Source organism: Prinia subflava, chromosome 14 (genome assembly GCF_021018805.1).
Source record: "Prinia subflava isolate CZ2003 ecotype Zambia chromosome 14, Cam_Psub_1.2, whole genome shotgun sequence".
Lineage (NCBI taxonomy): Eukaryota > Metazoa > Chordata > Aves > Passeriformes > Cisticolidae > Prinia > Prinia subflava.
The window spans coordinates 2,804,001-2,819,120 of NC_086260.1; positions in this window are offsets into that span (position 1 = coordinate 2,804,001).

Consider the following 15,120-nt stretch of genomic DNA (forward strand, 5'->3'; position numbering starts at 1 on the left):
TTATGACACAGCCCTGGCTATAAATGCTACAAAACTAAACTGTCAGAACTGAAGTTTGATTTGAGGGCTCCCATCCCTTTGTTTGCCTATAAAGCTCTGGGTAAACTGTAGCACCAAGGAAATAAATAATGAATTCTGGCAATTAATAATTCATCCTCTTCCTTGATCTCACTATTTCACATCCAGTGACCTACCTGGCCTCCTCTAAGACTACAAAGATTCGCCGCCAGCAAATGCCTTTTAATGGTTGCTTTTACCTCTTGTTTACCAGGATTGTTGACCCCCTTCACATCCCATAATGTAATTTTAATGGTGACTTTGTAATCAAGGCGTGTGTCTGGGAGGGAGCTGCAGCTGAGGCTCAGAGCAGCTCCCTCTGCCTGGATGTTTCCCCTTTCCCTGGATTGAGGATTTCATGTTGGGAACACGCTGAGCATCCAGAGCCTGCTGATAACAGGGGGACTCACGCACAATCAGAAATATTTCCCCAAAACGTGTCCCAAAAGGGTCAGAGGAGGGGACATTCTGCTGCTGGGGCAGAGCAGGGGACAACCACCGAGTCTGGATCTGCCCATGGAGCCTGGCTGGGGCACACACCCCAAAAACCACAACATCCTGGAATTCCATCCTGGAATCTCCATTTTCTGGTTGGAAAAACCCTCTGAGATCACTGGGCACAGCTTCAGCACTGCCCACGTCACCACTGACCCTGTCCCCAAGGGCCACACACACACATTTGTTAATTCCCTGCAGGGATGGGGACTCCACCACTGCCTGGGCAGCTGTGCCAGGGCTGGAGAAACCTTTCCATGAAGAAACTTTTCCTAATATCCAACCTAAATCTCTCCTGGCACAAGGGATTGGCTTCATTATGGGGTTTTTTGTTGTTGTTGTTGTTGTTTTGGTTTTTTTGTTGTTGGGGTTTTTTTGTTAGTTTGTTTGGTGGGGTTTTTTGTTTGTTTGTTTGTTTGTTTGTTTGTTTGTTTGTTTGTTTGTTTTAATCTGGCTGGGGGAAAATGATATCTGATGTCACCATCTCTTAAAAAATTAAGTCTGTGAGCATCAACCTACACATCAGGGTTTCTGTCATTCACAAAATGTCAGGAGTAGGGATTATAGTCTCAACTATAAATTTAATTATTTCTGTTGTATCAATAGTAAGACATGCCTAGCAGAGGCAATGTTATCTACAGAGGAATTTCGGGAAGGAAGTTGATAATAGTGAAGATTTGAACAGGAAAACCTCATGTCTGTGTTCTTTTCAAGAGAGTTTACAAAATTATCTCCAAAGTCAGAGCACGGCAGCAATAAACTATTCTGAAATTAAGTGATGCTCACTAAGAAATCTGGAATAAACTCTACCCAGAGAGAAATTGATTCAGTCTTTGAAAGGAAATTGCAGTTATGAATTTATTTTTGTTGATAAAAACTATTCTGCTTGACAACTTGCTGAGGTGCTTATAAATATGCAGTTCAGGGAAGAAATATGAGAAAACAAATCCTGTGTACAGTAGAAAACTTTCTTTGGAAAGGATGAGTTTATTCACATATATATTTGCATGTATACATTGCTCATGTGACCCCTATGCAACCACGTGTATCCAATTCTGATCATTTCTACACAAATATTCAGAATTTCTGCAGTCAGCAACAATCCCCTGCAAATGTCAAAACCTATGGATTTGAGCAACTTTCAGTGCTGCTGATTGGATTTGTTTGGTCAAAGAAAATGAGAAATCAGGAGAAGGAGCAACTTCTAGAGCTCAGCCTGCTCAAACCTGATTTTAAAAAAGCTTTTTTCCTCTCAGGAGAAAAGCTCCAGGAGATCCTGCAGTTCTCAGTCTGCCTTTGGAGATCTGCTCTGGTCCTCCAGCAGTGGGATCTGGCACACTGTGGGAACACCGTGTGCACCATCTCAGCAATTTAATTACCACCAAATTACTCATTTAATCAGGACATCAGCTTGAAACAGAAAAAGAAAATAAATCCTGTGTTTTCCCCTTCCTCCTCACACCTCAAGGATCCACTGATGAATGCAGGAGGTGCTGAGGTGATAATAGTTATGAGTCCATGCTGTGAAAAGCTTCATTAAGCTTGTGCTGAACTCCTGGTAAATCCCTCCCTGCCATCCATCAGCAGATAGCTCAAATCTGCTCCAGATATTGATCAACCTGTTCTGAGCTCCTCAAAATCCCATCTATTCCTTCTCACTCTACCCCAGCCAAGGAGAAAGGGGCTTTTTTTTACCCTTCCAGAGACCAGCCAGCTCCTGAATCTCAACTAGTCACTGAGTGGCACTGGAGATGCAAGGCAAGGCTGATTTCTAACAGGAAGTTTGGGACAGAGCAGGGGAAGAAACAAAATCTTCCTGGTCCCAGCCCTGCATCCTAAGCAGTGACCCCGTTCTCCCCCTGCCTCACAAGGACAGAGTTTTAGCAGCAACACAAAGCAATCCTTTTTTTTTTTTTTTTTTTTTTTTTTCTTGGTTCAGTCTCAGGGTCATAAATCACTGAAGCATTTGGGAATGAAGCAGTAACTGAAATAAAATCCAGCACTGTATTTTTGATAACTTTATGGCCAGAGCAGCTGAGCTGGGACTCAGGCATGGACCTGCTCTGGATGCTCTCCCTGCCTCCCCAATTTTTGTGGGGATAAAAAGCTTCTTCCCTTCCCCACTCATCCTCTCTGACGTGCAGTTGGCCAAGTCAGGGGTCCTGGCTCAGCCTCTGCAGAGCAGATGGAGCAGGGCACAGCCCTGAGCAGGGTCGAGGTTATCCCTACAAACACTGCCCTGAGATCCAACAGCTCCCATGGGTGGGAAGGGATAAACAAGGTGCAACCTGCACCTGCCTCTGCTTGCTGCACCAAAAAAATGAAGGGAATACTCGTTTTCTGCTTGACTTTGTTGCCTAAATTGGTTTACCAGGTGAACTAAAGCACAAAGGAGAGAAAAGAAAAATAGAACAGGGAAAATGTTATTTGTTTTTCCTCACTCTTTCTCACCAGAGTGAAGAATCCAGCGGCATGCCATGCTTTGGAGGGATGAATTTCACAGTCCTGCTCCTGGAATAATAAAACTTTTCTTTCCTCTCTACACTCTGTGTCTCTACTGAAGCAATAATTCAGTAGTTGCTTATGCAGAATAAAGAGAAACAAAAGTTCAAATTCTCTCCCTCTCAGAAAATAATGAAACCCAACCTCATCGCCATCATCTGTGTGTCCCCAGCACACCCTGCTCTGATCCTGTAGAAAGAACAGCAATAAAAGTCAGAATTTCAGGACTATTTCACTTTATCCAAACCCAGGAAAAATTCCCTAGGAGTCAAAGATGGCTAGGGGTCAATATTACCTGGCCAAACAAAGGAGACACAGCTTCCCCAGGTGGAAAAACCTGCAATATCAGACTTGAGGAAAATGGGGAAGACGTGGATATTCCCCACATGGTGGTCAGATGTGGATATTCTCCCCATGGTGTCAGATGTGGATATTCTCCCCATGGTGGTTAGAATTGGATATTCTCCCCATGGTGGTCAGATGTGGATATTCTCCCCATGGTGTTTAGAATTGGATATTCTCCCCATGGTGTCAGATGAGGATATTCTCCCCATGGTGTCAGATGTGGATATTCTCCCCATGGTGGTCAGATGTGGATATTCTCCCCATGGTGGTCAGATGTGGATATTCTCCACAAGGTGGTCAGATGTGGATATTCTCCCCATGGTGTCAGATGTGGATATTCTCCCCATGGTGTCAGATGTGGATATTCTCCCCATGGTGTCAGATGTGGATATTCTCCCCATGGTGTCAGATGTGGATATTCTCCCCATGGTGTCAGATGTGGATATTCTCCCCATGGTGGTTGGATGTGGATATTCTCCCCATGGTGTCAGATGTGGATATTCTCCCCATGGTGTCAGATGTGGATATTCTCCCCATGGTGTCAGATGTGGATATTCTCCCCATGGTGTCAGATGTGGATATTCTCCCCATGGTGTTTAGAATTGGATATTCTCCCCATGGTGGTCAGATGTGGATATTCTCCACGTGGTGGTTAGAATTGGATATTCTCCCCATGGTGGTTAGAATTGGATATTCTCCCCATGGTGGTCAGATGTGGATATTCTCCCCATGGTGTCAGATGTGGATATTCTCCCCATGGTGGTTAGAATTGGATATTCTCCCCATGGTGGTCAGATGTGGATATTCTCCCCATGGTGGTCAGATGTGGATATTCTCCCCATGGTGTCAGATGTGGATATTCTCCCCATGGTGGTTAGAATTGGATATTCTCCCCATGGTGGTCAGATGTGGATATTCTCCCCATGGTGGTCAGATGTGGATATTCTCCCCATGGTGGTCAGATGTGGATATTCTCCCCATGGTGGTCAGATGTGGATATTCTCCCCATGGTGGTCAGATGTGGATATTCCCCACATGGTGTCAGATGTGGATATTCTCCCCATGGTGGTCAGATGTGGATATTCTCCCCATGGTGGTTAGAATTGGATATTCTCCCCATGGTGGTCAGATGTGGATATTCTCCACAAGGTGATTGGATGTGGATATTCTCCCCATGGTGGTTAGAATTGGATATTCTCCCCATGGTGGTCAGATGTGGATATTCTCCCCATGGTGGTCAGATGTGGATATTCTCCCCATGGTGGTTGGATGTGGATATTCTCCCCATGGTGTCAGATGTGGATATTCTCCCCATGGTGTCAGATGTGGATATTCTCCCCATGGTGTCAGATGTGGATATTCTCCCCATGGTGGTCAGATGTGGATATTCTCCCCATGGTGGTTAGAATTGGATATTCTCCCCATGGTGGTCAGATGTGGATATTCTCCCCATGGTGGTTAGAATTGGATATTCTCCCCATGGTGGTCAGATGTGGATATTCTCCCCATGGTGGTCAGATGTGGATATTCTCCCCATGGTGGTCAGATGTGGATATTCTCCCCATGGTGGTCAGATGTGGATATTCTCCCCATGGTGTCAGATGTGGATATTCTCCCCACGGTGGTCAGATGTGGATATTCTCCCCATGGTGTCAGATGTGGATATTCTCCCCATGGTGGTTAGAATTGGATATTCTCCCCATGGTGGTCAGATGTGGATATTCTCCCCATGGTGGTTAGAATTGGATATTCTCCCCATGGTGTCAGATGTGGATATTCTCCCCATGGTGTCAGATGTGGATATTCTCCCCATGGTGGTTGGATGTGGATATTGTCCCCATGGTGGTCAGATGTGGATATTCTCCCCATGGTGTCAGATGTGGATATTCTCCCCATGGTGGTCAGATGTGGATATTCTCCACGTGGTGTCAGATCTGGATATTCTCCCCATGGTGGTTAGAATTGGATATTCTCCACATGGTGTCAGATGTGGATATTCTCCCCATGGTGGTCAGATGTGGATATTCTCCCCATGGTGTCAGATGTGGATATTCTCCCCATGGTGGTCAGATGTGGATATTCTCCACGTGGTGTCAGATCTGGATATTCTCCCCATGGTGGTCACATGGATGGCAGCTGCCATCCCCAGCCTCACACTTCTCCCTTCCTGTCCATGGTACATTAAATACTTGCTGCAGTATATTTGGTACTTTTTTCAGATTTCCCCATAGATCTCAGAATTTAGCATTTCCATTGGCTGGATGCTGTCTGTAAACACATTAATCATCCTGCATCCATCCCAGATACGGTCGCAGGATATTCACTACTCTGTAGAGCTAATGCTTCTTCAGATGCAAAAGTGAAAACATGTAAGAACATTTAACTTTGATTAATTAAACTGTATTAATTTAACAGATGGTGTGCTGTGACACCCACCAGGCTGAGGTTTAGATTTGTGATACTTTAAAGAGGGATCACTGCCTCTGTTTTGATATAAATTTCGAATCTCTGCACAGCCAACAGATGTTCAACTCGGGGATTTTTTTCTCCCCCATTTTGTTTTGCCTTCAATTCATGGTTGGCAAGTCCTGGGACTTCCAGGGTGTTAGAAACCCTCTCTCATTGTGTGCTAACAAATCCTCATCTTTAAGTAGCAAAGCAGAAGAATTTAGAGGTGAATCCCCTTTCTCCCAGTGAAGTGTTAATTAGTGGAATGAACCCCTGCTGTACGTTGGTTATTTTAAGATAAACCATCAGAGAGTTCAAATATTTCTTCTGAAAAAATGAATTTGGAAAGAAGCAAGATTTTAACTTTACAATCTTTCCAGAGGGAATGTCATAACAAATTTTTTATTCTTGTCTTGATCCACACCTATGCTCATGCTGAAGCCCTGTGGTAGAAATCATATCTTACACTTATATATTTATGATTTTCTCATCCAGAAACTGCCAGTGTTGGACTTCTCCAGGGTGCATTGGTGCATTAATATCCAGTATTTCCAATGGCCTGTGCAGCACAACCAAAAATTAGCAGATTTTGTTTATTTAAGTCTCTCTCCCCTGCTTTTCCCACTGCTGTAACATCATATAATAACTGCCTACAGTTACAGCTTTTGGGACTCTGCCTGAGCAGCCTGAAACTTCCTCAAGCTCTCCTGATCTCCAGGAAGCAGAGTTTGCTCTTTATTATCATTTCTGATTGCAATTACTTCCACGGAGTAGATACCTCTGGTGAGATTTCTTCTTCTCCCATTTCCTGTTCCATCAGAGGTTTCTAGAGGATTTTTAGTATTTTTGTTTTGGCACAGGATGAGGGCTAAGTTGGGAGCAAGAGTTTTGGTTTCCCCTGTGGGACACTCACATCCTTCCACCAGAGGTTTTCTGCTTGCCAAGGAAAGATCTCTCCAAACCTGGCAGTTTGTGGATGCCCCATCCCTGGAAACGCTCAGGGCTGGGTTGGAAGGGGCTCTGAGCAACCTGGGCTGGTTGAATCTGTCCCTCCACAGCAGAGGGGTTGGATAGATGGTTTTTAAAGGTCCCTTCCAACACAAACCATCCTGTAATCTGTAATTATTATTATTATTATCCTGAGCATTTTGGGGAATCCAAGGCTTACAAGATGGACAGGTTTCTTACCCCTTGTTATCTCTGAATAACAGATTTATTCACTGATTGTGTGGATGTGGTAGAAGAACAAAGCAATGGAATAATGGCCTCACTGGAGAGAAGGGAGGGAAAAGTAACACCTGTGCTTAAACCCATGGATTTGAAGGAAAGAATGATGTGGTACTGATGCCTTTTCTTTGGTTCTAGAATTAAGAGCCAGATACAGTTAAGGGAAAAAGGGATTTTTTCACTTTGGTATTTAATAAGGATTTTTACTGTGCAGCAATTCGCCAAGGTGGAACACGCTGAAATGGACACGGTTGATCACATGTACAATTTTATAGACTTTGCAAATGAGCATATTTAACAAAGATGCTCCAATGAGAGGCTTGAATAAATACCGTGGTATTTTTCTGTCTCAAAGTGTTTCCCTTTAGATGGGTTTAATCTTGGTTTACAGGATGTGTTTTAGAGGGGGCTTTGGTTTTTCAAGATAATCTAAGGATTTCTGGCTTTCAGCTGGGAGGCCTTTAGGATGTTTGGTCCTCTGGCCTAACAGAATACCAGGATTGTGCTAAGATATGAGATTTAAGGAATTACAAGTATGCAGGCTAAGAGTACTGAGAATACATAAGAGGTATAGAAAAGAAAAGGCAAAAATTCATCATGGCATTAGGACAAAGCAAAAATGCATCAGGGACCCTCCTGAGCTGGTGCTCCTGAGCCTGTAACATTGTCTGGGCTTTCACTGCCTGGCCTGTGGCACCTTCCTGCAGCCCCTGGTGTCACCTGCGTGTCCCTGCCTTGTCCCTCTGCCTCTCATCCTCCTCGTCCCCTCTGCCCAGGCCTGGTGGTGACAGCCTGTGCACATCCTCTGTCCCTGCAGGAACATCTGCCACCCCTCTCCTCAGCCCATTCCGGTGTCAGCTCCAGGCTGCTCCCCTGCTTTTCCAGCCTCTTGAAACTCCGTGGCACTGCTCAAAGCCTCTCGTGATAGATGAGTTAGAAGCAGCGCTGCCTTCTTTCAAGATTTATGAGATTTAGCCCGTTTTGAGCTCTTCACAGAATCTGTAAATGACATCTAAACACAAACCCTTTGATTTGTGAGCTGGGCTGTGCAATGCTCTACACATGCTTTTTTTTTTTTTTTTTTAATATATATTTTGGAGAACCCTTCAGGGCTCCCTTCTGGAAGCTGCTCTTCCAGGGTTGCAGAGATGCTGTTGCAGGCAGGAAATCTGCTGGAATCTCCACCAACCCTGGCCCCAAGAGTTGCTTAGTAACCAGCACTGGTTTCCCAGGCACAGCTCCCAGGTACCAACCTCAGAGTCCAGAAGAGCCAAGCTCAGAACAGCTCTGAGCTTGCACATCCCCTCTGCTCCTGATGGGTCATGAGGCAGGAAATCTCACTGCTGAATTTCAGACAACAATTAGGAATGTATATATCCAGCAGAGAGGGTGTTTACTTGGTTTAGCTCATGCTGATTTGGAAGGCAGTTTGTGGAGTTAAAGCATTGCCCTTATAAATTGGATTTGCAGTAGACAAGGGCACTGAATACATTAATATAGGTTAAATTCCTGGAAGAAGATAGCAAAAAAAAAAAAACCCCTAATTATTCCCATTAGAATTTGGTGATTTATTAAATGACAGATTTCAACCTGTCCAGACTTTCTATACTTAAGCCCCATGAAGAAAGAAGGGAAAAACCCCAGTGTGGCACTGCTGGGAACAAGGGAAAAGCTGCAGTGGAGGGAAGGCAGAAGAGAAACTGGACAGTGCTTAGCTCGTGTCAAAACTGGAATTAGCACCTGAGGCTGTGAGAGCTGATATCTCTGCAGGATTACTTTAAATCAGGATTCATTTTCTGAACTGATTAGGAAACTGCTGCACAATGAAAATTCAGTTTTGTACTTAGAGACTTGAAATTTTAGACAGGTGAGGCAACCTCGCTGATAAAGGCAGTCAATCAGGCAGACCACAACAGAAATAACTTCTTTTCAAGTGCATTTTTCTCTAAATAAAGACAGAAAACAGGAGCTAACCATTCAGACAACTCTATTGGAAAAGCTTGGGAATTGTGTCACTTCCTAACTAAATTCCTCCCATGCAGACAGTGAAATCCTTCTGTGTCAGTGCCAAAATGTGACAGCACCAGGCTGCTGTTCCTGCCTTCAAATGCAGCCCTTGCAGGATGCCAGGCAGCCAGAGATGCTGGGGAGGCACTGCAGGGAGGAGAAATGCAACTGCAAATACAAAATGCAGCTCGTTACCTGTGCTAGTTTGCATTTTATACTTGTCTGAGGTTAAAAAAGCATGTTTGAATCACAGCAGTGTGTTTCTGCTTTTACAAGGAGACCTCTAAGGAATTTATTTATTTTTGTTTTTGGTAGGATTTAAATCACCAATTCAATTGCTGTCCCTTGTGCCAACAGTGACCTTTCACCACCAAGATGACACAGGGCAGCCTTGGTCTGGAGTGGGGACTGTTGGTTTGCTGTGGGTTTGGATTGGTTTCTGTGGGTTCTGATCACCAAAGGATTGAACTGCACAGTCCCTGCTGTGGCAGCACAGCTCTGAACTGGGGACATTCCATCCCTGGATGTGACAGCACAGCCTGAGCAGCTCTCTCAGCACAGCCCTTATTTTGTCCCTGCTACCCAAATGCCGTGGCAGTGTAAGCCCATCAAACTCCCAAACCACAGAAATAACCCCCTCAATCGCCTGGAGCCCCAGCCAAGGCCCAATTTGGGTAATTGCATTCTGCCTATTTAAAATTCAAATGTCAGGCTTCAGTTTGGTGTTGGTTGGACTCTTCCTCCCTGCCTTCCCTCCACCATCTGCACGCTCCCAGGCAGGGAGTGCAGTTCCTTTTCCAGGTAGCTGTGTTCCAGTGCGTGGGGCAGGGCTGGATGAGGGCTGGCCAGGCTGTTCCAGTGCCATGGGCAGCTCAAGTGGCTCCTTGACCGCCTCCCCAGCAGCTGCTCCTCTTCCTCAGCCAGGGATGTCACCTCTGCCTTCACAGTGACCGCAGCTCTGCCAATCCCACCCCAGGAAACGCCTCAGATTTATTTATTTTTGCTCTTGGCATCAAATCCCTTGAAAAACACAGCCTGGAAGGAACCTTGTGGATTGAGTTAAACTTGGTCCCCTGCCACCTTGGCAGGCACAGCTCACGAAATGCTGCTGTCCCATCCAGGCTGTATTGATCCCAACACTGCCAAGAAAAGCTGTTCAGTGTCTCAGCAGTGCACACCAACCCTGGAGGGATGAGCTGCTGATCACACTGCTTGCTCCTGGCCTGTCTCCACCCCTGCAGTTTAATATTCCAAGAGAATTCACTTACCAGGAATGTGAACTTTGCTGCAGAGCTGAAAGGTCCCAGACAGCCCTGAGGAAAGGTCCCTGAATGCAGCTGGGCTGGGGAAAAGAAAAGATATATTCTTCCCTTTCATCCTGAACTTTCCATGAGGCAGCCAAGCCAAAGTCGAAGCTTTCCACCAGCTCCAGATAATTCATGGCATGAAGGAGGAAAGTGAGATATAAGATCTATTTCTTGCTGAATATATTGCTGATGAGCAGTGGCTGAAAAGCTCCGATGCACAATTACAGGGACAGAGACCTGGAGCCAACTGTAATTAAAGTTCTTTTGACATTACAGTAAATCCTTAGTAATGGTTTCTTGTTATTCCAGTTTCCTTTGACTGGCACGCCTGCAGTGCCCACTGGGAATGGGAAAAACCCTCCCTGGAAACCCTCCTGTCTACTCTGCTTTTCTGTAATTACCCTGAGCCAACAACGCTCACAAGAACATCTCTGAGCCACTCGATGGACGCTCAACTCTGCTTGGAGTCCTTTATAAACTGGAGAAAATTACCCAGAAAATAAATACAAATACAAATACAAATACAAATACAAATACAAATACAAATACAAATACAAATACAAATACAAATACAAATACAAACACAAACACAAATACAAACACAAATACAAATACAAACACAAACACAAACACAAATACAAACACAAATACAAATACAAATACAAATACAAATACAAACACAAATACAAACACAAATACAAATACAAATACAAATACAAATACAAATACAAATACAAATACAGCTCCACCTCACCCTGCTGAGCCCTTGGTTCCATCTGGACACCTCAGAGCCGTGTCCATGGCTGTGTCCATCGGGATAAACGTGGGCACCCTCCTGGTGTGTCCATGAGTTGCCCTCACCAGAGGGTTTCTCCTCGAGCAGCAGAGAGAAACAGCCACTCATTCTTTGATTAAAGCCAGGGATTTTCAGTACAATTAATAAGGGTGTAATTCATCCTGTCTAAGTCTCACTTCTGCTTAAAATCTGCTGGAAATCTGTGTTAGTGGCCATTGCCCGGCACCACTGGTGCTGTAGTGCTTAAAGCTCCTGGTGTGTGCAGTTCCCTGGGGTTTAAGCTGCTTTTTGGGATTTTTTCACGTGTTAACCAAGGAGAGAAACCCATAAATGCTTTTTGGGACTTTTTCATGTGTTAACCAAGGAGAGAAACCCATGAACCTCATTTACTCAGCTAAGAAATGCAGAAATGCAGTCCAAAAAGAGGATCCCCTATATAAATAATCACAGCTATGTCATTTCCAGTGTTCTCTTCTCTGTGATATCCTTTATCTTGCAATAAATCTTGGTTCTTAAATATTAATGGTGTCAACACTGAAAAATTGCAATATCTCCAAAAACAAGATACCCAGTCACATTCAGATGCCACTCTCCCAGACCATGTATTTATTTCTCACTTTTACAGCATTTGTAAAAATAAACAAGTAAATATATAAAAAAACCCAACCATATTTAAAGATAAAAAAAAATAAAATGTAGAGTATTCAAAAGCCCAGACAGGGTCGTTTGTTCTCTAGATTGTTCTAGAACTGGACAAAAATTTTCTCATGCTTCTCTTTTTGGTTTGTTTTTCCTTGGTTTGGTTTTTCTTAGTTTGGTTTTTCTTCTGGAAAAACAGAAAATTGTGCACTCCGTGAAATTATCCCTGAGCTTTTGTTTTGTTCAGTAGAGGTCCACTAAAAACAACAAAAAAAGACCCAATTAATGGCTGCAGAATAATTCACTTCAACGCAGACAAGCCAAGAATCTCCTGATGAAGGGAAAATAAGATTAGTCCAGGAACGAGGCTGTGCAGGAAGGTACAAGCATCCTAATGCTGTTTCCAACTACCCAACAGCTCATTTTGTGCCTTTTGCAGGGAACAAAACCCTCCAAAAGCAAATCAAAAGGCTGATGTAGGAGACAATCATCTCTTAATTCCCTCCACAGCGCAGCTAATGGCTGCTGATGATTGTGAGCATTCCCACAGGGTTTGGGTGGGATATTCCTCTTGTCATCTCAGCAAAATCAAAATGTGGTGTTTGGAGCTGGCAGCCCCTTCCCAAAAAGCTGGGCTGGGGTTTGGGGTGGGATGGTAGTGTAATAAACGCCAATCACTCGCTTTTTGGATTTTTTTGAAATTTAATAAAAGGAAAAATTATTAAAAAAATAGTAATACAAATACAATGATAAAAGTTAAACAATTTAGAGCAGGACAATTTATGAGACAATAGGAGTAAAGAAGGTAGCCCGGGACTACTGTCCCCCCTCCCTCCCAGACAAAGGCTAGGAAGGAGAAGGGCCCAGAACAAAGAGAAGTTTTCCTTTTTAAGCCTTCGGTTTATGACTATTCATATCTTATGTAAAACAAGTAATTTTCAGCTGTTTCTTGTCACAAAAGCTTTCTGTTAATTAAAAAAAACGCATGGGAGTATACGTCCTTGAGAAAGTTGGGTTCTGTGGATAAGAGGCCATAAATTCTTCTTCACTATAAGGTTTAGGGGTCCCTGTGAATGTTATCTCTGCGCTGAGGAATTTTTCTTCTTGAGCAAAAAAAATATCACACACATATACAGCTTCTATTGTACTACAAGTTATTGTTAATTACAAAACTACATTCACTATATTATTCAAATGTTAATACAGCATAACTTTTCTACCTAGCATATTACATATAGTAAATATCTGCGTAGAGCCACACAATATGACTTTTTCACAGTAGCAATAATTATATTTTTATTTTATCACTTGTAATTGTCCCTTTGATCAGAATCCTGTGCTATTTAACCACTTTTATATGGTCGCCCTGCACATAGGTTCTAAATACTGAACAAATTTTTTCCAAGGGAAAACTTCAGGAGCTGGGCTTCCCTTTATACACACTTATGGAATCCCATACACTTGACACCAATTTAGGTTATTATCATTTCATTCTTCCTTTTTATATTTGTTCCACTGTAAAAGCAATACTGCCAAATCCTTCAGAACCAGCCCTGTGGCCGATGGGCACTGCTGGGAATTAGCTGAGGGAACAAACAAATTAAGATATTTGGTGTCACTGCATTGGATGGGATTCTGTGAGGCCTAAATGCTGTTACCACTTTGTCATGAGGATATTTCTCTTGAAAAACATAAATAAAGAGGGCAATCTGTGATATTTAGCCTGCCAAGGAGCTGAGAGAAAGAGGAATGATTTAGTTAATAACTAATTTTGGTTATTTCAGAACGTTCTAAAAACATGCCCAAAATTATTAAAAATTAAAGCATCAACAAGAGGCTAAAACCATATGTTTCCAATATGTTGTGTCTGAAAACTTCTCAAAGCCTGGATACTTCCAAATTCTGTGGAAGAGATTCATTCTGAGCTCCTCCACGAAGCAAAGACCACTGAAAGGGAAACAGGCCACCAGCACTGATGGCTTTCCCAGGTAGATTTGCATGAGAGCAAAAATGGCTCAAATATCTAAATTAAACCAGATGTTTCTGGCCAGCCCTAACCTAACGAGCATGAACAGCTCTTGCCATGAACAAATGCACTTTGAGAAACTTTACTTTCATTGGCTTCTTTTGGTGGCTAAATGATGAATCTGATAAGAAAAGTGTGTGCTCATCCTAGACTTTAAACTTTGCACTTTTTTATAAAAGTGTGGCACCGCTTCACACAGGAGCTCTTGTCCTCCCCTCTCCTTTTTTACAAAGCTGTTCCTTAAGTTATTCTGCCTTTCACCATCAGAGCAGAGGCAATGAAACATGTCACAGAGGTGACTGGAGCCCAACAGGACCTAACAGAAGCTCTTTTGCTCCACAAAAAGCCTTAATTACTGAGGAAACTTTCTTTTCACACACAAAAAATAAAATTAAAAATTCTATATTTTATGGAGCAGAGGAACAGAACCCCCTTGATGCTGTCAGAGCTCAATCCCACTGAATAGACCCTTCAGATTTCTCTAATTATTCACAAAACATTTGGAGCAGATGTCCACAAAATAAATTATCTGCTGTCTGCCAAAAACTACTTCTGGCAGGCAGCATACCAGGTAAATAAGATGAGAGGTTGGGAACATGAATAAAACATGAAGAGAACAGCTTTGGGCGTTTTGTTCCTCGTAAATTCAACAGCACCAGTTGAACCCACAGAGGTGCAGGAGGCCACTGTAGGAGAAGAGGTTGGAGAAAAAGCTCTTAACAAGCATTTTCTTGTGTTAGCAGCAGTGTCCCTGTGCCAAGGCACAAAAAGCACTTCAGGGCAGCTCTCTGCAGTGTCTGCCACGGGAGACAGAGAACTGGGACTTCCAGCAGCTGCCTGAACCCTGCAAGTCCCCTGGGCCACCACCCTGGATTCTTATATTTAGCAAAAGTTGCTAAATTGTGCTATTGGCAAGGACATCCTTAACTAATTTAGCCTTGGTTTGATAATCCAATGAAAAATATTTCATTTTTTCACCTTTCTACTAGGAATGTCCCTGATGCTTTCCTGATCCTGCATGCTTTCCATCCTTTCTGAAGGCAGGATATAATATATACAATATATACAATATATACAATATATACAATATATACAATATATACAATATATACACCATTAAAATCAGGGGAAAATTACCCCTACAACAAGGCTGAACATTACAATGAGCAAATCAGCAAACAGAAATACAGGAGGCAAAATGTATGTTTTAAACCAGTCAGCCTCTTGTTGGCTCATTTAGTTCTGAGATCACCTTTGGAGTGTGGTATCAT